The following is a 25,892-nucleotide window of genomic DNA, read 5'->3' on the forward strand; positions in this document are numbered from 1 at the left end:
GTCTTTCCCTGATGGTAAGCATTGTTCTTCCTCATCAGAAAGGAAGGGAGGAATTATCTGTTCACCAAGAAAGTAACTTTCTATAGTCTTATTTTTTTTCCTTTTTCTGGGCATTTTCCCAGCCAGTTCCTTGCCTTCTGAGTTTTCTTTCTACCCCCACCTCATCTCCAGATCCACCCAGCCAGAGCTTGGGGTCTGAGATTCAAATGCTGCTTCCCACCCTCAGGGCTTTGGGTGGGGGTGGGGCTGCTATTCAGTGTGAGATTAAGTTCAGGTGCTCAGGTGGGGGCAGGGCCGCCACACAGGACTCGGTTCCTTCAGGGTTTTTATGCTGAGACCTTCAACAATGGATCCTGCCTCCTGCCTGCTTGGGGAGCCTCTGTCCACTGCCACTCCCGCTACTGCCTCCCGAGGGGGCCCGAGCCATGGGGACACCCCACTCCCCTCTTGGCCACCCAAAAAGACTCTCTCACCAACCCTTGTCACCTGTGGGTGGAGGGACCTGTGCTGCTGCTGGAGATTCTGTCCCTGAAGCTTGCTCGGATCTACTCCTCTCAGTGCCTGCCTTGGCCAAGGCAGGGCTGGGCTGGGCTCTGGGTCCAGTGTGTGATGGACCTTTCGTGTCAGTTTTTCAGGGCTCTCTGAAACAGAAATCTCGTCCGCTCTGTTGTTCTGTGGCTTCTGCTGCTCCAGAATTTGTTGGGAGTTCTTTTTTACAGATATTTTATGGGCTGTGGGTTTGGAGATAGCATATGTGTGTCTTTCTACTCTGTGATCTTGTCTCCTCCCCCTGAGACTGCAAAATTTCTGACTGAGGGAAGGAATGTAGTGCTGTCTTGACATTTCCATGGAGATAAGGACACTGGAGATGAACGCCTATCAGCCAGGCAGAAATCTCCCCAGCTTTACCCTCCTGAACTCCCAGGGAGTTTTGCCATGGTGCCATGACATTCTGGACTGATTTTGACTCACAGACTAGTTCCTTGTATTCTAATGGATTATGGAAAGGAGAAGCCAGTATAATGTGTATGGAGGTGGAAGATGAAAAATCTAGTAAAATAATAGAGTGGGAGACTAGAAACCATGGGTGAGTGGGTGAGGGAGGAGTATCTACCATGAATTTTCCAGTGCCAAATTTTGATACTGAAGTGGTGTGATCGAATAATATACTAAAAGGCATGAACCTGGCACTGCATTACTTGAACAGGTCAGGACTCCTGATTTTTATTCTCCTTCTTCCCCTTCCCTTTTTTCATCTATTCAGAGAGGACAGGAGCCTGATGCCTTCCTGAAGGCATAAAAGGCCAATCTCTTTTTCCTAAAGGTTTGTTTACATTTCTGTTTACTTTATCTCTTAAGATGGCAATTATGATAAATGCTGTTAGCAATGCTAGTCTAAGTGTGTCATTACTCAGATGTAGTTGAGATGGGCAATTGGGAAGCACCTTGTAAGAGAAATAGACAGATTCAAAATTATAGTATTTTTGGCAGCAACTTCTGGCTAGGGGCTTTTTAAAACAATTTCCCAGGAAATACAGAGATTATTTATAGGAGATTCCTCTAGGGTGGGTGTTTATAACCTTTTTTTTTTTTTTGAAGTTATGGACCCCTTTGAACTCCTATAAAACTTACAGACTCTTTCTCAGAATATTTTTAAATAACTGAAAGAAATGCTAAAATTTCAGTTAGAGGTTAGTGAAAATAAATATTTATTTTCTCATCCAACTTCATAGTCCCTCTGAAATGCATCAATGGAGTCTATGGATTCCATATTAATGGCATCTGTTTTGGGCAGTGAGTAACAATCAATATCTAGGGTGGCTTGGCTGGCTGGGTCTGTAGTGACACAGGATTTTAGATATTTTTTTCTGGATTTGGTTTGAGAGACATGTCCCTCCCTGAGGGCTGAGGGAGCCAAAGAGCTGGAAGGAAAATCGCCTTCAATGGAAGGAGTGACTCATCTATGAAAGGGTTAGAGAAACTATATACTCAGTAGCATAGTGGTATATGATCACATCACTGTTAAGGAGAAATAGGTGAATGTGTGATAATTTGAGGAGAGAAACAGAATTATGAATTAAGAACTTGAGGGATCAGGGAGAGATTTTTGTAGGAAGTGGTGCTTGTGCTAAGTCTTGAAGGAGGTTAGGGATTCTATGAAGTAGAAGTGAGGAGGCATTCTAGGCATGAAGGAACACATTCTAAGCTCCTGATCACCAGCTCCCAATCTCCTCTGGCAGGATGGGTCCCCCAGAGGCAGCTATTACTACTTTTTGTTGATATTACTGAAGTTGTTTTTTTGAACAACAGAACAAATTGGCTAGTTTCTGGTCTTAAATAGACACTTTATTTATTTATTTCTAGAAAGCAAAATATTTATTTTTTTCCCCAATGAGCAAATGTATTTTGCACACAGGTACAGATATAAGAGATGGAATGTGAAAAGGAAAAGTTGATAGTTCATTTCAGCAGGAACTTGTAGTGCCTAAAGGGGAAATTTAAAAAAAATGTTAGCAAAAATATATGTGGAAATCAATCAATCAATATTTATTAAGTACCTACTGTTCACCAGACTCCATGCCAAGTGGTGGAGATACAAAAAAAAAAAAAAGAGGCAAAAGATAATCCTTGCCCTCAAGGAGTTTAAAATCTAATGGGGGAGAGAATATGTAAACAAATATTTACAAAGTGAGTTATTATATACAAGATGAATAGGAAATAAAGAAGACTTTCTATAAGAGATGGGATTTTCATTGGGAGTTAAAGGAAGCCAGGGAGGTCAGTAGTCAAAGCAGAGGAGGAAGAATTCTCCAAGCATGGAAAATAGCAACAAAAAATGCCTGGAGCTGACAGATGGGAGTATCTTGTTTGTGGAATAATCAGGAGGCCAGTGTCACTGGATCAGAGTACCTATTGGAGAATAAGGTATAAAAAAAATAGAAAGGTAGGAGGGGGATAGGTTGTGTAGGGCTTTGAATGTCAAGCAGAGCATTTTGTATTTGCTCTTGGATGCAATAGGAAGTCACTAAAATTAAATAGGGAAGGTAAAGGAGAGCAAGGCTTAGGAGGAAAGATAATAAGTTTTCTTTTGGACATATTGAGATTTAGATGTCAACTGCATATCCAATTCAATCCAAAAGGCAGTTGGAATCTTCTTATGGAAAGCTTTAAATGCTATTAATATGCCAATTAATATTTTATATTAAAGGCAACAGGGTATCATTGAAGCTTTTTGAGCAGGGGAATGACATAGTTAAACTTTTTTTTAGGGATGTTAATTCAGGGACTTTGTGGAGGATTGAGTATAAGGACAGAGACTGCAGTCAGGGAGATCAGCTAAAATGTCTTTTTTTTAAAAAAAAAAAAATTAATTGGTTTGTTTTCAGTTTTCAACAATCACTTCTGTAAGTCTTAAATTGTCTCCCCTCCCTTCCCATACCTCCTTATGATGGTGCCCAATCTTATACAGGTTCTACACATACATTCTTATTAAACATATTTTCTCATTAGTCATGTTGCATAGAAGAATTAAAACAAATGGGAGAAACCATGAAAAAAGCCAAACCAAAACAAAACATAACAAAATGTTGTGAATGTTTCATTCTGTGTTCCAACTCTATAGGTCTTTCTCTGGATGTGGATGGCATTTTCATCATTTCATCATGAGTCCTTTGGAAATGTTTTAGGTCTTTGCATTGATGTAAAGGACTAAGTTTATCAAATGTAATCCTTGCACACTGGGGCTCTTATTGTGTATAATGTTCTCCTGGTTCTGCTCACTCCACTCAACATCAGTTCATATCAATCTTTACAGGTTTTTCTGAAGTCCTCCTATTTGTCATTTCTTATAGCACAATAGTATTCCATTATATTCATATATCACAACTTGTTCAGTCATTCCCCAATTGATGGACATCTCTTCAACTTTTGGTTTTAGCCACCATAAAAAAAAACTGCTATAAATATTTTTGTACACGTGGATCTTTTTCCCATTTTTATGATCTCTTCGGGATACAGACCTAGAAGTAGTATTACTGGGTCAAAGGGTATGCACATTTTTATAGCCCTTTGGGCATAGTTTCAAATTGTTCTCCAGAATAGTTGAATCAGCTCACAGCTCCACTAGCAATGAACTAGTGGTCCAACTCTCCCACATCTATTGTTTTCCTGTTTTGTCCCATTAGCCAGTTTGTTAGGTGTGATGTGGTACCTCAGAGTTGTTTTGATTTGCATCTCTCTAGTCAATAGTGATTTTAGAGCATTTTTTCATATGACTATAGATATCTTTAATTTCTTCCTCTGAAAACTGCCTGTTCATATTCTTTGACCATTTATCAATTGGGGAACTACTTGTATTCTTACAAATTTGATTCAGTTCTCTATATATTTTAGAAATGATGCCTTTATGATAGACACTTGTTGTAAAGATTCTTTCCCAGTTATCTGCTTCCCTCCTAATCTTGGTTGCATTGGCTTTGTTTGTGCAAAATCTTTTCAATTTAATGTAATCAAAATTATCCATTTTGCACTGCATAATGTTCTCTATTTCATTTGGTCATAAATTCCTCCTTTCTCCATAAATCTGACAAATAAATGATTCCTTGCTCCCCTATTTTGTTTATAATATCAGCCTTTATACCTAGATCATATACCCATTTGGACTTTATTCTTCTGTATGGTGTCAGGCATTGGTTGGTTCCCAGTTTCTGCCACACTAATTTTCCAGTTTTCCCAGCAGTTTTTGTCAAATAGTGAGTTCTTATCCCAGAAATGTTGGGCTTGTCAAACAGTAGACTGCTATAATCCTTGACTACTGTGTCTTGTGTATCTAACCTATTCCACTGATCTACCTCTGTATTTCTTAGCCAGTACCAAGTGATTTTGATGATTACTGCTTTATAATATAATTTAAGATCTGGTATGTCAACACCACCTTCCCTAGCATTTCTTTTCATTAATTCTCCTTATATTCTGGACCTTCTATTCTTCCACATGAATTTTGATATTATTTTTGATATTATTTTTTCTAACTATAAAATAGTTTTTTGGTAGTTTAACTAGTATGACACTGAATAAGTAAATTAATTTGGGTAGAATTGTCATTTTTATTATATTAGCTCAGCTTACCCATAAGCAACTGATATTTTTCCAATTATTTAGATCGGACTTTATTTGCGTGAAAAGTGTTTTGTAATTGTGTTCATATAGCCCCTGGGTTTGTTTTGGCAGGTAGATTCCCCAAAATTTTATAGTGCTTACAGTAACTTTAAATGGGATTTCTCTTTCTATCTCTTGCTGTTGGGCTTTGTTAGTAATATACAGAAATGCAAATGATCTATGTGGGTTCATTTTGTATCTTACAGCTTTGCCAAAGTTGTTTATTATTTCAAGTAATTTTTTACTTGATTCTTTCAGATTCTCTAAGTATGTCATTATATCATATGCAAAGAGTGATAACTTTGCTTCTTCTTTCCCTATGCTAATCCCTTTAATTTCTTTTTCTTCTCTTCTTGCTAAAGCTATCATTTCTAGTACCTTATTAAATAACAGTGGTGATAATGGACATCCTTGTTTCACTCCTGATCTTATTGGAAATGCGTCTAGCTTATCCCCTTTACATATAATGCTTGCTGATGGTTTTAGGTGGATACTACTTATTATTTTGAGGAAGGTTCCATTTATTCCTGTGTTCTCCAATGTTTTCAATAGGAATGGGTGTTGTATTTTGTCAAAAGCATTTTGTGCATCTATTGAGATAATTGTATGTTGTCTATTAGTTTTGTTGTTGATGTGATCAATTATGCTGATAGTTTTCCTAATATTGAATCAGCCTTGAATTCCTGGTATGGATTCTACCTGATCAAAGTATATTATTCTCTTGATAAGTTGCTGTAATCTTTTTGCTAATATCTTATTTAAAATTTTTTCATCAATATTTATTAGGGAAATTGGTCTATAACTTTCTCTGTTTTGGCTTTTCGTGGTTTAGGTATCAGCACCATAATGGGTAGGACTCCATCAATTTTCTCAAATAATCTATATAGTATTGGAATTAACTATTCTTTAAATGTTTTATAGAATTTGCTTGTAAATCCATCTGGCCCTGGAGATTGTTTTCTAGGGAGTTCATTGATGGCTTCTTCAATTTCTTTTTCTAAGATTGGGTTATTTAAGCATTTTACTTCCTCTTTTATTAATCTGGGCAGTTTATATTTTTGTAAATATTCACACATTTCACTAAGATTGTCAAATTTATGGGCATATGGTCAGGCAAAGTAATTTCGAATTATTGTTTTAATTTTCTTTTTATTGGAGGTGCATTCACCTTTTCCATTTTTGATACTGGTAATTTGTTTTTCTTCTTTATTTTTCAAATCAAATTGACAAAAAATTTATCATTTTAATTGTTTTTTTCCCATAAAACCAGATCTTAGTTTTATTTATTAGTCCAATAGTTTTCTGAATTTCAGTTTTATTAATCTCTCTTTTGGCTTTCAGTATTTCTAATTTGCTATTTAAATTGAGGGTTTTCAATTTGTTCTTTTTCTAGTTTTTTGAGTTGCACACCCAATTCATTCATTTCCTCTTTCTCTATTTTATTCATGTAAACATTTAGAGATATAAAACTTCACTTAAGAACTGCTTTGCTACATCCCATAAGCTTTGGTCAGTTGTCTCATTATTGTCATTCTCTTGAATGAAATTATTGATTGTTTCTATGATTTGTTGTTTGATCTAAGACCCATTCATTCTTTAGGAATAAATTATTTGGTTTACAATTAATTTTTGTTCTATCTTTCCATGGCCCTTTATTACATATAATTTTTATTGCATCGTGAACAGAAAAGGATACATTGACTATCTCTGCCTTTCTGTACTGGACTGTGAGATTTTTATGCCCTGGTACATGGTTCATTTTTGTGTATGTGTCATGTACCACTGAGAAAAAGGTATGTTCCTTTCTGTCCCCATTTGGTTTTCTCCAGAGGTCTATCACATCTACCTTTTTCCAGAATTCACCTCCTTAACTTTCTTTTTGTTTATTTTGAGGTTAGATTTATCAAGTTCAGACAGGGGGAGGCTGAGGTCCCCCACTGGTATAGTTTTGCTGTCTACTTCTTCCTGTAACCCCCTTAACTTCTCCTCTAAGAATCTGGATGCTACACCACTTGGTGCATATATGTTTAGTAATGATATTATTTCATTTTCCATGGTGCCTTTTAGCAGGATGTAGTTTCCTTCCTTATCTCTTTTGATTAGATCTATTTCTGCTTTTGCTTTGTTTGAGATTTAGGATTGCTACCCCTGCTTTTTTTCACATCAACTAAAACATAATATATTCTGGTACATTCTTTTACCTTTACCCTGTGTATATCCCCCTGTTTCAAATATGTTTCATGTAAACAACATATTGTAGGGATATGGTTTTAATCCATTCTGTTATCAGCCTCTGTTTTATGGGAGAGTTCATCCCATTCACATTCAGAGTGATGATTACTATCTGTGCCTTTCTCTCCATCCTATTTCTCCCCTGTTTGTGCTTTTATTTATCCTTTTTCTCTTCCGCTCCTCAAGAGTTTTACTTTTGACTACTGCTTCTCTCAGTCTTCCCTCCCTTCTAACTACCCCCTCCCTTTTCTTTCCCCTTTCTCCTCCTACAGCCTATAGGGCAAGTTAGATTTCTATACCTGAGTATGTTGTTCCCTCCTTAAACCAAATATGATGAGAGTAAAGCTCTCCTCTCTCTCTTCTTTCTTTCTGCTATAGGACGTTATTGCACCTCTTCATGTGATGTGATTCACCCTTTTCTGACTTCTCCATTCCTCTTCTCCCATTACAATCTCTTCACACCCTTTAATTAGGTTTTTTATCTTCACATCAGTTAATTTATACCCACTCCCTCTATCTAAGCATATCCTTTTTAAATGCCATAAAAACTATGCAGTTCTTAAGATTATTAAACATTAGCCTCCTATATAGAGATGTAAGCAGTTTGCCCATATTGAATAACAATTTTTCCCCCTATTCACCTTTTAAGCCTCTCTTGAGACCTGCATTTGAAGATCGAATTTTCTTTTGAGTTATGGCCTTTACGTGTGTGTGTGTGTGTGTGTGAGTGTGTTGCTGAAGAAGACTATGCCATCAGAGAAATAATGACATGACTTGCACTTGACTTTGTTTCTTGAGTGAGGGAGGGCTGTGCAGGTCACCAGCCTCACTTCTCCTTCAGAGCCATCTGAATCCAGTGACCAGATATTCATCAGGATGACTGGAGATGACCCAGGATGAGGCAATTGGAGTTAAGTGACTTGCCCAAGGTCACACAGCTAGTGAGTGTGAAGTGTCTGAGGTGAGATTTGAACTCAGGTCCTCCTGACTCCTGCACTGCTGTTCTATCCACTGTACCACCTAGCTGCCCCTGGCCTTTACATAAGGAACATCTGGAAATCCCTAATTGTGTTGAATGTCCATATCCTTGCCTGAAAAATTATGTTCAGTTTGCTGGGTAATTTATCCTTGATTGTAGTCCAAGCTCCTTTGCCTTATGGAATACCATATGTCAATCCCTTTTATCTTTTAATGTAGCAGCTGCAAGGTTCTGTGTGATCCTGACTGTAGTTCCTCAATATTTGAACTATTTCTTTCTGACTGCTTGTAGCATTTTCTCCTTGATCTGATAGTTCTGGAATTTGGCAATAATATTCCTTGGCTTTTTCAATTTAGGATCTCTTTCAGGAGGTGATCAGTGGATTCTTTCAATGACTGTTTTGCCCTGTGAATCTAGGGACTCAGGTCAGTTTTCCTTAAAGATTTCTTAGAAGATATTGTCCAGGCTTTTTTTTTATCATGGTTTTCTGGTAGACCAACAATTCTTAGGTTTTCTCTCCTGGATCTGTTTTCCAGGTCAGTTGCTTTTCCAATGAGATATTTCACATTTTCTTCATTTTTTCATTCTTTAGATTTTGTTTGACTTTTCTTGAATCCTCATAGAGTCATTAGCTTCTACTTTCCCAATTCTAATTGTTAATGAATTGTTTTCTTCAGTTAGCTTTTGTACTTCCTTTTCCATTTGTCCATTTTCCCCAGTTAAGTTTTGTACCTCCTTATCCATTTGGCCAATTTTACTTTTTAAGGAGCTCTAAATTTAAATTCACCCTTCAGAATTCTTTTTTCATTTTTTCAATTGTATTCTTAAAATCATTGGACAATTTTTTCTTCTACCTGTCTAATTTGGCTTTTAAAATTCTTCTAGAACTTTTCTAAGTATGCTTTTTTGGGTTTGAGACCAGTTCACATTTCCTTATGGGGTTTCATATGTGGGCATATTGTCAGTCCTGTCCTCTTGTGAATTTGTATTTTAATCTTCCCTGTCCCTGTAGTAAGATTCTGAATCACTGTATTATTTTGAGATAGGTCTAGTCCAGCACATCTGGCATTAGTTGGCAGAGATTTTTTCTAATGTTTTTATGACTAATTCATTGCTGAAGTGGGGAAAGGGTCATGTAGATGAAGGGTAACCTTGAGGAACTGGATGACTGGACACAGGAACCTGGCATCCTTTGGCTACAGCATTTTTAGATCTATGTGTGGGGAGTCTTTTCAGTGGGCTCTCCATATATCTTAATTCTCTCTATAGGGTTGGCTTGATGGATAGATGATTAAGGAATTTGACAGGGAAAGTATAAAGAGAGAAAATTTAAATATCCCTTGGCTCTTATTAATAACTTTAAAAATTGGATCAAAAATGGAAAAAGAATTTATTTGTACAAAAATATTTATTGCAACTCTTTTTTGTGATGGCTAAGAATTAGAAGTCAAAGGGCTATGCATTGACTGGGAAATAGATAAACAAATTGTGGTATATGATTGTAATGGAATATTATTGCACTATAACAAATGACAAGCAGGATGATTTCAGAAAAACCTGGAAAGACACTACATGAAATGATGTGTAATGAAGTGGCTAGAACCAGGAGAACATTATACACAGTAACAGGAATATTGTTTGATGAAGAACTGTGAATAATTTGTCTTTTCTCAGCAATATAGGATCCAAGACAATTCCAAAGGACTAATGATGAGGCATACTATCCATCTCCAGAGAAAGAACTGATATTTATTGAATATAGACTGAATCATACTAATTTTCACTTTCTATTTTTAATTATTTTAATTCAAATCTTCTTGTACAAAATGACTACTATGGAAATTCTTTAATAAAAAAAGAAAATTTGGATCAGCAAACAATATAAAGGAAAATGAAATTGAATTGTCCTGAGTATTGGGGAGAGTGAGAGATGAATGCACTTTTGATTTTTAAGGGGCATTCCTTGAAGGCAAAAGCGAGGCGTATGTTTCTAGTAACAACACAGATGAAAAGGTCAGTCCTGATGGGAGCAAGATCACGAGAAGCTGGATCTTTGCCTCAAAAGTTTTTTGCTGGAAAATGTGTTAAGTTTTACTAAGATTAGCACTGTAAGGGAAGAGAATAGGAATATGAATGTGAAGATAAAGATTGCTATAGTATATATTGTTCTGGTTCTACTCCCTTAACTCTGTATCAATTGATGTAGAGTTGATGTTAAGATCTTCATGTTCTGTCAAACAGAACAAAAGATCACTTCCAAGCCCTCTATCTTATTTTAATCTCTCTATGACTCCTATTGATATTATGATTCTTAGAGGATACTTGTATCATCCCACTTCTCCTCATTAGAATGAAAATATTTCATCCTTATGAAGACTTTTCTGAGCACTCATTTGTATTTTTTAATATTTGTCTCTACTGTCATGCTTGTATTCCATAGTTTCTACTCAGCTCCAGATTTTTCATCAAAATGCTTGAAAGTTATCTATATTATTAATGATCATCTCTTCCTCCATAAGATTTTTTTATCACATCATTTTTTACCATAATTATTTTTTCTGGTGATATAAAAGATGTTTATATCTTTTTCTTTTGGAATACTATATTCCATGCTCTCCATGGTTTTTTTTTTAATTGTTGCTATTAAATCTTGTATGATCTTGACTGTGTTTCTTTAGCAGTTGAACTCTTTCTTTTTGGTTGATTTCAGTATTTTATTTTTTTCTTTGACCTGGTAGCATTAGCTACTTTAGCTATAATATTTCTGGGAGTTTTCATTTTGAGGCTTCTTTTTAGCGATTAATGGATTTATTATATTTTCACTTTGTCTTCTGGTTCTAAGATACCTGTACAGCTTTCTTTCATGATTTTTTGAAATATGATATACAGGTTCTTTCTTCTGACCATGGCTTTCAGGCAGTCATTGATCTCTTTTCCAGATCTGCTGGTTTTGATATGAAATAATACATATTTTCTTCTTTTTAAAACAATATTGTGGCCTATTAGAATATATCTTGCTCTCTCATGGAGTAATTAATTTCTGTTTGGACCCTTCTAATTTTGAGAATATTTGTTATTTGGGTAAGATTTTATATCTGTTATGTTAAGGTGTTAATTCTCTTTCCAAGTCTCTCTTGCATATTTCTAATTTCTTTTCCAATTCTTTAATATTCTAATTCCACTTATAATATTATTTTTAAGCTCATTTTAAAAATTCATATAATTTCTTCCAGGTCTAATTTAATCTGTGAAGAAGTTGTGTTTTTCTTTGAGGCTTTGCTTATACGCATTTTATAATAATTCCCCTGTTTAGAATTTGTGTCTTAGGCACCCCTGGCCTCATAATAGCTATTCATCTTTTTTTTCTCTCTCTCTCTCTTCATTCTTCCATGGACATTCTGGGAAGCCTCATCTTTCTGGACTAGCTGAGAAATATGGAGGCTGAGTCTGTGATCTTGATCTGTTTGAGACACTGCTCTTTTGGGTGGGGGGCTGAGTTTATAATCTGCTCTAGTTGACAGTTTGCTTGGGTCTCTGGACACTGAGTCTATAATCCCTCTGGGAGACTCCTGTATTGCTGGTCTGGGGTGGGAGTGGAGATGGCTATTAGTCTAATATTATCTCTGGAGCTCTGAGTTCTGAGTCTGTGCTCCAGACCCACATTGTTGACCTGGGTAGGGTGGAGGAGGCTGAGTTTGAGATCAGTTGTAGGAGTCTACAGGCTGATGGCTAGACTTGGAAATCTAGATACTAAATCTATGCTCCTGGTGCCTCTTGGAGACACCATATTGCTAGCCTTAGATTGGGTTGCATCCATGATCAGCTCTTGTCATCCCTGTACTGCTGGCCTATGTCAAAGCTCTGGGCATTGAGTTGATGATCTCAGACTACTCCTAGCTCACAGTTCCTGTTCTTGTCACTTGCCTATATAGTAAATTTGTGATCTTTGAATGTAAAGGTGACTCACTTTGTTTCTTATTTGATTCCTCAATGATTGCTTAGTCCACTGCTCTTCGATCTTTGTTGGAGAAGTTGTAGCTTGGCTGTACTACTTGCTCCTATTCTGCCATCTTGACTGGCCTTTATATCTTTCAGTAAATTATAAAATTGTAGAAGTATGTTCTATTGTTGAATACTGTTTGTAAATGCCTGCTTGTGCCCTACTTATACCCTGATTCTAGATGCTATACATATCTGCCAGGCCTAGAGGCCTGTGTGGGCTACCCGAGTCTTCTTACCTCACCTCTGAGGTCTTCGGTTGGCCAAAACCGGATGCTCATATGAGAGAAAGGACGTTCCAGAGTCGAACAAGGGTTGAGCTTTATTTCAGGGTCTAGTTACAAGTGCAGGGGGGTCTTCCTTAGGAGGAAGAGGGGGAGATTTCCTAAGGAGGCTAGGATCTTAAGGGATTGGAAGTAGAAGTACAAGCGGGGAGAGAGGGGGAGGGGAGAGAGGAAAGAAGGAAAGCGGAGCCTACTGTCCTCTTGGCTCCTCACGTGTTAAGAGAGCTTTCAGGCTTCCTCAATCCTACTTAACCTTCAGCCACACAGTTTGCATCTCAATACCGTGCTGTTAGATAACAATAGTGTGCCCAGATCCGGGACCATCTCGAGGGCAGGGAGATCTCTCTCCCATCACGTTTCTCACGGGAAGAGGCGGAATTACTCGAGATAGCTCGGTTCACCTCTATTCCCTGCCGTTTCCTGGGAGGGTCTCGTGAGAGCTCTAAGATTTAGAAGCTCCCACCTTTACCCGCCCGAGACTGTCCACACGGAATTGAGCTTCCAATCCCAACACATATCTATATCTACCTATATGGATATATATGACTTTCATAAAAATTTGTATAAATGTGAAAACAGGTTTAAAGGTTAATGATTGTTGATGTTATCTCAGTCTTCTTTTTTCAGTAATAATGATGATTATGATTTTTCTCTATTCCTTGTATATCTTTTCCTTTAAATACTTTGTATATTTGTTATTCAATGCAATATAATTCTGAAGGAGCTGAAAGCATATAATGTATAATATAATATATAATATAAAGTATATAAAATATGATAAACTATTTTATTTAAAACATTTTTTCAAATGAATTTCTACCTTCTCTTTCTCCTACCTGTCTTCCCATGTCCCCCTCTTACCTACTCACACTATAATTAATTTTTAAGCACCTACTGTGTTCTATTGTGGGAGAGAGGAGAACTTGCCTCAAGGTCACATGTGGTCCTCTAGGTTCTCAAGTGCAACCCTTTGACTGAATCCAAACTCCATAGAACAAATCCCCTTAATAAATGAATTTGTTCTTTAAAACTTGTCCTTGGTCAAAAGACCACACCTGAGGACCTAGAAGGACATGTGCCCTTGAGGCTGCAGGTTCTCCACCCCTGTTCTAGGCACTGTGGTATTCAAGGCACAAAAAAAAGGCAAAAGAAAGTCATTGCCCTCAAGAAGTTTACAATCCAAAGGGGAGACAATTTATATATGATAAATAGGAAATAATTAATAGAGAAAAGGCACTCCACTAAGAAAGCAAGAAAAACATAATCTTCTGGTACAGATATTTATAGCAAAGCAAAGCAAATTCTTCCTTTGAACATGAAAAAAATATGTCTCAATTTGCCCTCTGAATCAATCACCTTTCTATCAGGAAGTAGATAGCCTGTTTCATCATTAGTCCCCTGGAATTGTGGCTGGTCATTGTGTTGTTCTGTGTTCCTTAGTCTTTCAAGATTGATTTTCCTTACAATATTGTCTTTATTGCATACATTGGTCTCCTGGTTCTGCTCACTCCACTCTGCATGAGTTCATACAAGACATACCAGATTTATCTTGAACCACTCCCTTCATCATTTCTTGCAGTAAAGTAGTATTTTATCACATTCATATATTATAATTTATTAGACTAATCTCCAATTGATGGGCACCCCTTCAATTTCCAACTCTTTGCCACTATCAACGGTATTGCTATAAATACTTGGATACATTTGGGTCTTTCTCCTCATTTAATTTCTTTAGGAGTATAAAAGAAGTAATGTTATTATTGGATCAAGAGGTATGCACAATTTAATAGTTTTGAGGACATATACTACTCTATTGAAGAGAAAAATCTTTCTGTAGGCACTGGGGGATACAATGGACTTTTAAATAATCATTATTTGCTAGTAACACATTCGATTAATATCATCAATGTAACTAAGCAGTAACGTGAGTTTATTTTTTTGGATTTATTTTTTATTCAAAGATACACAACAGAACACTCAAATAATGGGTCATAACAGTGAACATAATAGCTTTTCAGCAGGAATCATTTCTTTGTGTTCAGTTATTCACCACACACTGCAAAAACAATAAGCAAAGGTGAATTGCTTCTGATGTCAATTTAGCAGATAACTTTCAATATAAATCCATTTCTTTTTGTTTAGATGGTTCTGCTTGATGAATGTTATTATGCCTTAATATCCTATTCATTTATGGATATTTTATTTTATTTAGTATGAGTATAAAGAATAGCAATAAGATTTTCTTAGTGAAGGAAAGGAAGTAATAATATATTATGAAATTGAAAAGGTAGTTTTTGGTGAGAGGGTGAAGGACTTTAAAAGCCAAAGAGAGTCACTTATATGTCCAGACTTGAGAAACCAATGCTGGGACTATAGCGTTGGGTATTGCTCCAATTCCTCATTCTGATCCCAAATATCCTCTTGAGTGAGCTCAGTATTAGGGGAACTTGTCCTTACAGAAAGGGGGTTTCCTTTTCCCATGCTCATTAATTCATTAACAAGCTTCCAACCTGGATAAATCTGAGCTGATTTTACTTATGGCTCACAAGTCTAAGTTGTCCCCTAGTTCAAAGAGGAGGGGAAGTAAAAAGGTATCCAATGAACAATATGAATCAGGTATAGAACACAGTTTATTCCTACACAGAAAAAATGCTAAACATAGAAAGAATAAGAGTGAGAATTAACAGAATGATTTAAATAGGATTCAGTAACTTAACCTATAACTATTATTTAGTCTGTTGAGAAACTAGTAGTTAAACCTCATCAGAACATACAATAGTTTGAGGGGCTATTAATTAGTCATTTCACATTTTACCTTTTCTGGGCACAATCTGATAAACCTCTCAGTTTGAGCCAGTCTTTTCAGGGGCCTCTCTTTCTAATGTATGCATTTCTCAGGCTATTGGCTTGTTCCTGCTGCTGCCACTGTAACCAGCTACAATCAGCCACAACCAACCCAATTCAACCACCTTAGTGAGCCCTGATGTCACTGTATTTGCAGATTTCTGGATTCACAAGGTGTAAGGTTAATGTAAGGTTGATGGTGGGTGGAGGGGAAGAGTTAAAGATCTTCCCTACCCATTAATAGACTTCAGACACCTTTTGTTAATTTCTAATGAGGCACAGGGTTGAGGGTCATGCCCTCCAGCCCCCAAAGAGTATGTAGGCTGAAGTGAGATTTTGCTTTGGGACTTCTTTTTTGGAAGAAGGTTCCTGTGCTGGATGAGATTCTGGAGAGCCATTTTAAGAAGGGGTGGGGGCCTACCCCCCACTCTCCACTTTGAAAGCTCAGACGTTGGTGCTTCTCTCTCTGGTAATGATGTATGTATTGTTTGTTTTCTGTTTGTAATTTCTGCTTGTATTTTCTCTCACGTTCAGGGTGCTGACTTTTTCCCTGAACTAAGTGAATGATATGTGTGCTTGATTAAAGTAGATTGTTGAGCCCCCCAAAGTAGCTTTCCTTTTAGAAAGGCAGATCTAAGAACCTTTACAGTAGGCTCTCCTATGTATGCCTGGGTCCTCACTGATACGCAAGGTCACCCACACGAGGAAAAGAAACGTCAAAGAGATTGGAGTAGCCAGGAACTTAGGCAGAAGCTTGTCCCAAGAGCTAAGACAGCAGGGCAGAAAGAGATTTTGTCCTTCCTCACCCCTCAATGGACTTTTTTTTGCTACCAGCAGAGCTGAGCCGAAAGAGCACTAATTGTAAGCTGTCTCTTAACAGATACAGCAACCCTTCCTATTGCTCCTTTTGTGGGTCAAGGGGACAGTCAAGGTGTCACTCAGGGTTTATTACTTCATTAAATGCCAAGCAATGGGTCATATTACATGAATGAAAGCAGTCTCAATGTAACCAGATAGAGAATAACTTCCTTTACTTCATATCTTTCTCTCTCTCTCTGTTTCTCTTTCTCTTCCATAGAGGATTATTAGAGTTTACTGAATAAGAGAGTAACATGGTCAAACCAATGTTTTAGGAATATCAATTAGACATCCGTATGGAAGATAGATTTATTGGGGAGGTACTCAAGATAGTGATACTACCTAGGAGGCCATTGCAATAATCCAGGCAAGAGGTGATGAATGCCTGAATTTGAGTAGTAACTGTGTGTGTAGAGAGGAGAGATATGTGAACATTGTTGTAGAGGTAGAAACAGTAAGATCTGTCCATTGCTTTGATATATGGGGTGAGTTAGAGAGAGGAGTTGGAGATGATACTGAGATTATGAACCTAGGTAACTGGTTCTAGGTGGTAAGGAATTTTGGAGGAGGGTAGTGTTTTGGGGGGAAAATAATGTAATAAAATCTTCAATAGAGATCACAGCCTATCCATGCCTGCTCATCTTATGTGACTTACTCTCCCTTACTCAATATGAATAGGCAAGGGGATCTAGCTCGATACGCATTTCTCTGGAACAAAGAGCCCCCTATCCTTCAAGGGCTGCCTGCTACAGCCAAGAGGTAGTCTAGAGAGGACAGTTGAGTGTGCTGGGAGAGGACACAGGATTCTCAATAGCACCTATATGATTACTGCTTGTGGGTGCTGGGATCCCAGTTAAGTTTTAACTGCCTTGAGGGGACAATATTCAGAACAAAAGAGGGGAAGAGGTGGGGAAAGAGTGAGAAAGTGTTGGTGCTATGATAGTTAAAGGGTAGATATTAGAGACATATCCCACAATTGGCTACAGTAGGGAGGGTTAGATGTCTTCACTCTTCTCTCCTCAGATTGGTTCATTACATAGTCTTTTTGGTCATTTTATGTTCTAAAGGGTTTGGATGTCCTTTTGGAGAAAAATTCTTAGGAATAACTTGAGAGTGTGGGGAGAGGGGAGCAAAGTAAGTCATCTTTTATTATTATTTTTTATAAACACGCAATTATATCATCAAATTTAGCTAAAAGCCTCTGCACACTGGGGAACAATTTCTAAAAATTGCCAGGAGGTATAAATCAAATATTTGTGAATATTTGTTCTCATAAATATATGTGAACCTTCATTGTTCTTCCTACTTCTTTAGGTAAACTCAAATATTTTAAAATGTGTTTTATACTATTCGGTATCCTTGTGCTTTTTGTTTTCCTATCTAGAATGATTTCTCCCTCTCTTCCTTGTATTATGTATTATGTATTCTGAACTCTCCTTTCCTCTTCTGTTTTCTAAACACCACCACCATCTTCTCTAAAGATTCCAGACTGAATAATTTCTCATTCCTCTGAACATCCATTCCACTAATTGTACAATTCTTTTTAAAATTCAATTTTATTTTACTTTTAGTTTCAAATTCTCTTCCTCCCACTGCTGTCCCCCTTCTCCAATGAGAAAATAAGAAAAAGGTACAATTCTTTTGGCAGTGATCTTATAGCATCTATTACTACTTTGAATTGTTATTTGAATTTTGTTATTTAACAGGTATTTATGTCTTCCATACTCAGAGTGTAAGTTCCTTAAGGGCTAGTTCTTCTAGTTATTCATGTCTTCCACAATCCTTTGTGTTTCTCAATATTTTTTTTTTTTTACCCAACTATCAAGGAAGCACAACCTTAATCCAGGAAAATTACAGTACTATATTCTTGTTCTGCCTAGTAAAGCACTAGCTTCTCTATATTTCTATGGCAACCTGCTATCAATCCCTTATTTGACTATTTGATTTCCAGTTCTATTGAAGAAGAGGGAGAGGAAGACATTATATTTTTGCTGAAGAAGAAAAAAAAATTCAGGTAAATGGTCTAGAAAAGAAAATCCTTTAAAAGTGTTTATATCAGTCTATTGAAAATAGACAACTTAGAGAAGACAAAAAGGTTTCAAAAAAGCTACTAAGAAGGAAGGCTCAGAATAGTCCATTTAAGTCATAACACATTGTAAAAGAGCCTCAGAACATTAAAAGGTAATACAGGACACTTTTTTCCCCCTGAGGATTCAGAGCTGGGTGCTATCTTCTGAGTACAATTGCCTCTTTCCCCCAGGCCGTCTTAGAACTAGTAGTGAGTTGAACCTAGAGCCAGAGACATGATCACAAGTTATTTACTGCCCCAAACACTTAGTCAAAAATTTCTCCTGTGGAAACTGATCTGCCCCAACCCTACCAAAGCTGCAACCTTGAGCTGCTGATAAAATTTGCCTCTTCCATTCTTCCTCCTATATTTCTACATATCACTGCCACTGGAAGAAGTCACTCAGCTATGTTTACTGTAATTCCACATTATCTAAAGCTCAACTGGGTTTTCTGGACTCTGTGGCTGTCCTTTCATTTATCCCTTTCAGAATCTCCTTGAAGCAGCTGATCTAAACTTTCTCTTTCTCTTCAAAGACCGCTGCCTTCTTCGCTTCCCATTGACAAGCCACAGCAGGTGATTTTGTTGTTGTTATGGTTCTGTCACTTTTCAGTCATGTCCCCATTTGGGGTTTTCTTGGAGGAGATACAGGAGTGGTTTGCCATTTCCTTCTCCAGCTCATTTTACAGATGAGGAAAGAGAGGAATAATAAGGTTAAGTGACTTGCCCAGGGTCACACAGCTAGTGAGTGCCTGAGGCCAGATTTGAGCTCAGGAAAATGATCTTTCTGACTGTAGGCCTGGTGCTCTATCCATTGCACCAGCTATCTTCCACAGGTGATTTTGCTTCTTGTGTTAGTGACAAAATCAAAGGCATCTCTACCATTGGTTGTCCATCTCTTCTACTATACTCCTAAACATATTCCATACTCTCCTTCTTTATTCTGGTCTCCAAGGAACAGATAACCCTTCTCCTAAGTTATCTACTTGTACTCTTGATCCCATCCCCTTCCACTCTTTCTTTTGTTCCCTTTTCGGATCTTGCCTCAATGTCCATTTAGTCTTATATTCAATTTCTCCCTTTCTACTGGCTCTTCTCCCATTACCTACACATATGTACAATTTATGTTCTCTTGTCTTTTAAAGCTGTCATGCTATGTCTCTTCTCTTTTACTGGAAAACTTCTAGACTGATCTACTCTTGTTGCCTCCTTTTTTGACTATCCACTCATTTCCCAATCCTTTCCAATCACACTGCTGAAATTACTTTCTTGATGTTTACTAGTGATTTCTTAACCAATAAACCCAGTGAACTTTTCTTGTTCCTTATTATCCTTGGCAGCTTACCATCTTTTGACTGTTGACCTTGCCCAATCCAACTCCCTCCTCTCCCCCACCTCAGTTTTCTCCTGGTTATAATCTCCTACTCTATTTTCTGTGGCACTGATTTTTCCTGGTTTTTCTTTTACCTACTTCACCATAGATTTTCTGTCTCTTTTGTTTGCTCATAATTCATCTTCTACAACCTAAGCATGGATGCTTCTCAAAATTCTGTCCTGGACACTCTTCTCTCTATTCTTTCCTTTAGCAATCTCATTAATCAACAAGTCATGCCAACAATGATTTATTAAGCACTTACCATCTGCCAGGCACTGTGATAAACAATGAGAATGACAAAAACAAACAAACAAACAAAAAAGAGTGACTACTCTTAAGAAGTTTATATTCCAAAGGGATAAGACACCATAAAAAGGGAGCTGACAGCAAGGGGTAAGGAGAGAAAATACCCACCTTGAGCTCTGGGACAGAAGCAAATATGGCTGACATGGGCATGGAGACTCTTGGAACAAATCACTAGTGGGAGTTGGGGGGAGCTAGAGGGGCAATAGAATTTTCTAGAGTGAGACAGCAGCTTGGTAAAGAATTTCAAAGTATCAGCAATGAAGTTGGGAGCAGGTGGTGGTCAGAAACATGTCTTAGGAAGATTATTTTCTTCTCTTGGGCATCTATATAAGAAATTTAAACTCAAAATGTTCAAAACAACTCATTGTCTTTCTCCATAAATCTGCCTCTCCTTCAAACTTCCCTTTTCCTATTGAGGACCCTACCATCCTCCCAGTCATCAAGGCTCAGAACTTTTGACTTATCACATACTTTCCCATGTCTTTATCTTCTTCTTTCCCTGACATATTCAAATAGCTGCCCTGACTTATCAGTCCTACCTCTATAACAGCTCTCACATCTGTACCATTTTCTTTATTCAGAAGACCATCACCTTAATCTAGGTTCTCATCACTTGACTGCTCTGCTATAATAGATTCTTACTTGATCTAACCTATTTCTAGGTCTTGCCCTTTATATTTTCCCATGGTCTGACCATATCATTACCTCTCTCAAAAGCCCTTAGTCACTCTTAGCCTGGCATATTAGGTTTTCTAGTCTTAGAAGTTTGCTTTTCATACTCTGTGTTCCAGGCAAATGCAATTGCTGGTTAATCCCTGAACTCATCATTCTGCTACCTACTCCTGTTCATTTGTACAAATTCTCCAACTTTCCATTGTCCCTTCATGCATTCTTCTAAGAATTCTTATTTCCTTGAAGACTCAGCTCCAGTATCACCTCCTCTGTCAAGACTTTTCCTCATCCTGCTCTGTTGTTAATGGTTTCTCCATTCTCAAATTACCTTGTATTTACTGCCTCATCATACTCACAATATTATAGTGTTTTGCAGTTGACAAAGTACTTTCCTTAGAACAACTCTGTGAGGTAGTTAGTGTACACAATTATTCCTGTTTAATAGATAAGTGAACCAAGGCTCATTGAAATAAGGTAAGTTTAAGAGATGGGAGTTAAACTTCTGTCCCTTAAAGTCCAGTGTTATTTCTACAACAACATGCTTTACATGGTATATTTATCTTAAGATGACTTCTTACTCTTTTTATCTTACCTTCTTTACCTAGAAACAGGTAAAATCTAGGGTGTCCCCATAGAAATTCCATAAATTTTTGTATACGAGGGACTTGAGGAAGTACATGCAAGATCCTATCTGCAATGAAGAATTGAGGTGCATTTTCTTAACTCTTCTTTAGTTCTAAGATTGGTCATTATAATTACACAGAATTTAGTTTCATTTTATCTTTCTATTTACTTCCTTACAGTTACAATGCCTATTGTTTTCGTGGTTTTGTATATTTTATACTGTATCAATTTTATAATCTTCCTAGAAAACATTATCTTCTAAAATAAACACACAAAAGGGTCATTTTGGTCATTGGAGAAATACAAAATCAGAAACACTGAGGAAGGGCATCGATTGATTTAGATCATTTAATTAGCCACATGAACTGAAGAACCAGTTCAATAAATTTGGGGGAGGAGAAAAATGTGAGCCATGCTAACATACTTGTACTCCCAAAGTGCTTTACCTCCTTGAAATTATACAATATATTTAAAGACTCCCCAGAGGGAGATGATCAGTTGCATGTGGTGGGAAATGAAAACTTCTGAACCCTCCCTTCTCTCTCCTCCTACCCCTTAAAAGAGCAGAAGCTGAGACACTGTACTCCACTGTATTTTCAGCAGCTTTGTTGCTTTGAGAAATGCACAGGATTGATGGAAATTATCCAGTAATGAGCATTCCATCTGGTTGCACCTAAAAAACTGAATAAAAATACCACCCCTGACTTTTCCATTGCAGTAAATTAAAGCCTAATGTATAGTTCTAATTGCTAGCATTTTCTTTCTAATTATGATTCAGTTTGGCTAGGATTTCCTACAATCCCCTGGTTCCCCCAAAGCAAACACCAGAGTATGTTCTAACCCCAGTGGCAGCATTTATTAATAACCCCCCTTGACAGATGAAAAAAAAATCGTTACACTATATTAGACAAAAAAAAGACTTCCCAAGCAAAAGCTAATTGATAAAACCATTCAGACACTATAGGGGAATTAATTTTAAAGAGAGGAAAGAAAATAAGAGTGCCAAACAGAAGCAGACTCATATGTAGTGTAGTGTGTCTTTGAGCCTTGTTTAGCATACAAACTGAGGAAAAAAGAAACTGATAAATGTGTGAAATAATCAATGTAGATCCTTATTTACTATAAGAAAGGAAAGAAGTGCTTTCTCATGAAGGATTATTACTTTGTGCTTTCGTGAAAAAGATAGGATATGATAAAATGGTTTGTAGGAGTGGCACCTATATAAGAATAACATGTTAGGACTGCTTCTACATTTGTGAATTTAATCTCTTTCATTCTTTAAGAAAAAAGTCATTATTTCTTTTAAAGTAATGTACAAATGTATACTGAATGCAAATCAGAATTTTATCTACAGGTCTAGTTCTCATCAAACAGTATACTGCTTTCTGAGTGACAATTAATAATTTGGAAAGACTAAATAGAAGAGATTTCTGATATAGTGAGAAGAGACACAGTGACAAAAACAAAACCACAAAAAGACCATTTCTGAAAATTACACTCTACATTTACGGCAATAAGAAAATCCAAAAGCTTTGGATATGATCAGATACAATAAATTCTTAGGTTAGCCACCATGGTTGAGTTTAGGGCTTTCTGCTTAATCTTAAAAGCAGCATGAAATAGGCTGTGGTGCTGGACCTCAAGTCAGAAAGACCAAAGTTCCAATCCCATCATAGGCATTTACTAGCTGTATGACCTGAGACAAGTCATGAAACCTCTCTAAGATTCAGTTTCTTCATCAGTAAAATGAGGAGATTGGACTGCATGCACACTAAGGTTTTTTCAGCTCTGAATTCATAATTCTATGAAAAAGTTACTTCTGTGTAATGTACTTGGGTCACCAGCTTTTCAAGAGCTAGAATTTAATGAGATGGACTTAATACATGGACCAGAGTTTAATGTTTTTTTCTAAATCAAAAAGCCTTAAGCTATATTAGGCTATAATATATAACACATAATATTTACATGTTAAATGTTATGTGTGCGTGTGTGTGTGTGTGTATATATATATGTATATCTACATATCATATAGAGGGACTATATCTTGGACTCTGAAGGTGACAGCCCTTTATACTCTGCCCCCATTAGATTGAGTTAGCAGTATCGTGTTCAATTCTGAGCACCACATTTTAAGAAAACCATTCATGACCTGGACAATATCAAGAGAAGGACAACCAGACTAGTGAAAGGCTTGGAGATCAAGACATAATTATTGGTTTTAGGAAGTAGGCATAATTAGGCTGAAGAGGAAGAGGTTTGGGTCAGAGCCATGGTGGATGGAGAGGAACACACATGTTTTCAAGTATTTGAAGTGGTATCATATGGAAGACAGATTAAACTTAAGCTATTGGGGCCCAAAGCATAGAAAGAGGAAAAATAGAAATTGGAAAGAAGCAAATTTAGGCTTGGTGTAAGGCTAACAGTTTAAAACTGTTAAAAAAAAAGCCCACGGTGAATGCTGTGTCATTCATACTCTGCTCTTGCTAACTCACTCACTTTGAAGCAATAGAAAACTTTTAAAGCTTTTCTGAATTTTCATGACTCTCAAACTCAAAAAGAATTCCTGTGGCACTGAAATTCATTGGTTTGGTTGGTTGTTATCCTTTGACTTCGAAGAGGACCAAAATGACATCAGCATGATAAAGTGAAATTTCCGTGTGTCCAACTGTGGCTGATCAGACCACTATAATCTCAGAATGCTCTTCCACAGGTTAGGCACAGATAGTCTGTGTGAATATTTGGGGTAGATATCCCAAAGTTGCCCATCCTACATTTACTTTGTGCTGTCTCAATTCTGTTTTGCTCAAAGAGCACAGCATCGTTTCTGATGTGGGCACATCATGCTGAGACGTGCTGTGCCAGTGTCTCCCGTGTTGCACAGTCAAATCCAAAGTTCTTGAGAGAGACCTTAAGAGTGTTCCTATATGACCATCATGTGATCACCTTCTGCATGAGAGTTCTCCGTAAAATAGTCTTTTTGGCAAGCATACATTTTGCATTTGAACAATGTGGCCAGCCCATCAGAGTTGTGCTCTCTGAAGCATAGTTTGGCAGTTCAGCTCGAGCAAGGACTTCAGTGTCTGGTACCTTATCTTGCCAGGTGATCCTCAGAATCTTCCTAAGACAGTTCAGATGGAAGCGATTCAGTTTCCTGGCATGGCACTGGTAAACTGTCCATGTTTCATGAGCATATAACAATGAGGTCAGCACAATAGTTCTATAGACCTTCAGTTTGGTAGTCAGTCTAATACCTCTTCTCTCCCAAAAACTAAGCTAGCTCCGGCAATGCGTGCATCAACCTCATTGTCAATATGTACATACCTGGAAAGGACACTATCAAGGTAAGTGAACTTATCCACAGCATTCAAAAGATCTCCATTTGTTGTAACCAATGGTTCCACATATGGATAGTGTGGTGGTGGCTGATGGAGCACCTGTATTTTCTTGGTGTTAATTATTAGGTCAAAATTAACACAGGCAACAGAGAATTGATCCACACCTTGTTGCATCTCAGCTTCAGAGGCTACATTGAGTGCACAATCATCTGCAAATAGAAAATCATGCACCAACACTCCTTTCACTTTCGTCTTGGCTTGTAGCCTTTTTTAAATGGAAGAACTTATCATCAGTACAGTAGTTGACCTTGATGCCATGTTCATCCTCATTGAAAGCATTTGACAACATGGTTGAAAATATCATGGTAAAAAGCATGGGAGCAAGCACACAGTCCTGTTTCACTTCACTGGTGACTGGGAAGGCATGAGAGCATTGTCAGTTATCCAGAACCCAGGCAAACATGCCATCATGAAATTGATGTACAATATTGATGAACTTCTCTGGGCAACCAAATTTTGACATAATTTTCCATAAGCCCTAATGACTAACAGTGTCAAAGGCCTTGGTCAGATCCACAAATGTGTACAGACCTCTGTTCTGCTCCTGCCATTTCTCCTGGAGTTGTTGGGCCACAAACACCATATCGACCATTCCTTGGCCCTTTCTGAAGCCACACTGGCTCTCACATATATGACCATCTTCCAGGTGAAGGATCAGACTATTAAGGAGGACTCTAGAAAGAATTTTGCCAGCAATGACTAAGAGAGAAATCCCCCCTGTGACCGTCACAGGACAGTCCATTCCCTTTACCTTTATAGAGATGGACAATGGAGGCATCCTTGAACTCCTGGGGGATAACCTCCTCTTGCCATATAACCTGGAAAATTTCAGTAAGCTTTTGTATGAGCAATGGTCCCCTGCCTTGTAAATCTCATCTGGGATAGAATCAGCACCAGGTGCTCTGCTACATGAAAGGAGTCTAATGGCCCTCAAAATCTCTTCTTCAGTTGGAAGTTCAGCTAAGGAGGGATTCACTTCAACCTGAGGTAAATGATCAATGGTCTCAGCATTGATTGATGATGGTCTGTTGAGAACACTATAGAAGTGTTCAGCCCATCTCTCTAGGATCATGTCCTTATCACTAATCAATGTGGCTCC

At 37.5% G+C, this 25,892-nt stretch overlaps 1 long non-coding RNA gene across 1 annotated transcript in view; it reads right to left on the bottom strand.

Moving 5' to 3' along the window:
* Positions 1-2,413: 2,413 nt before the first annotated feature.
* LOC140525333 (uncharacterized) overlaps positions 2,414-25,892 on the bottom strand; it is a 96,596-nt gene continuing 73,117 nt past the window's right edge. Inside the window, exon 3 of the long non-coding RNA XR_011974003.1 lies at positions 2,414-2,485. This is a non-coding gene — a long non-coding RNA (uncharacterized lncRNA). The remainder of the gene's footprint in view (positions 2,486-25,892) is intronic.

The sequence above is a fragment of the Notamacropus eugenii genome, chromosome 1, assembly GCF_028372415.1.
Source record: "Notamacropus eugenii isolate mMacEug1 chromosome 1, mMacEug1.pri_v2, whole genome shotgun sequence".
Taxonomy (NCBI): domain Eukaryota; kingdom Metazoa; phylum Chordata; class Mammalia; order Diprotodontia; family Macropodidae; genus Notamacropus; species Notamacropus eugenii.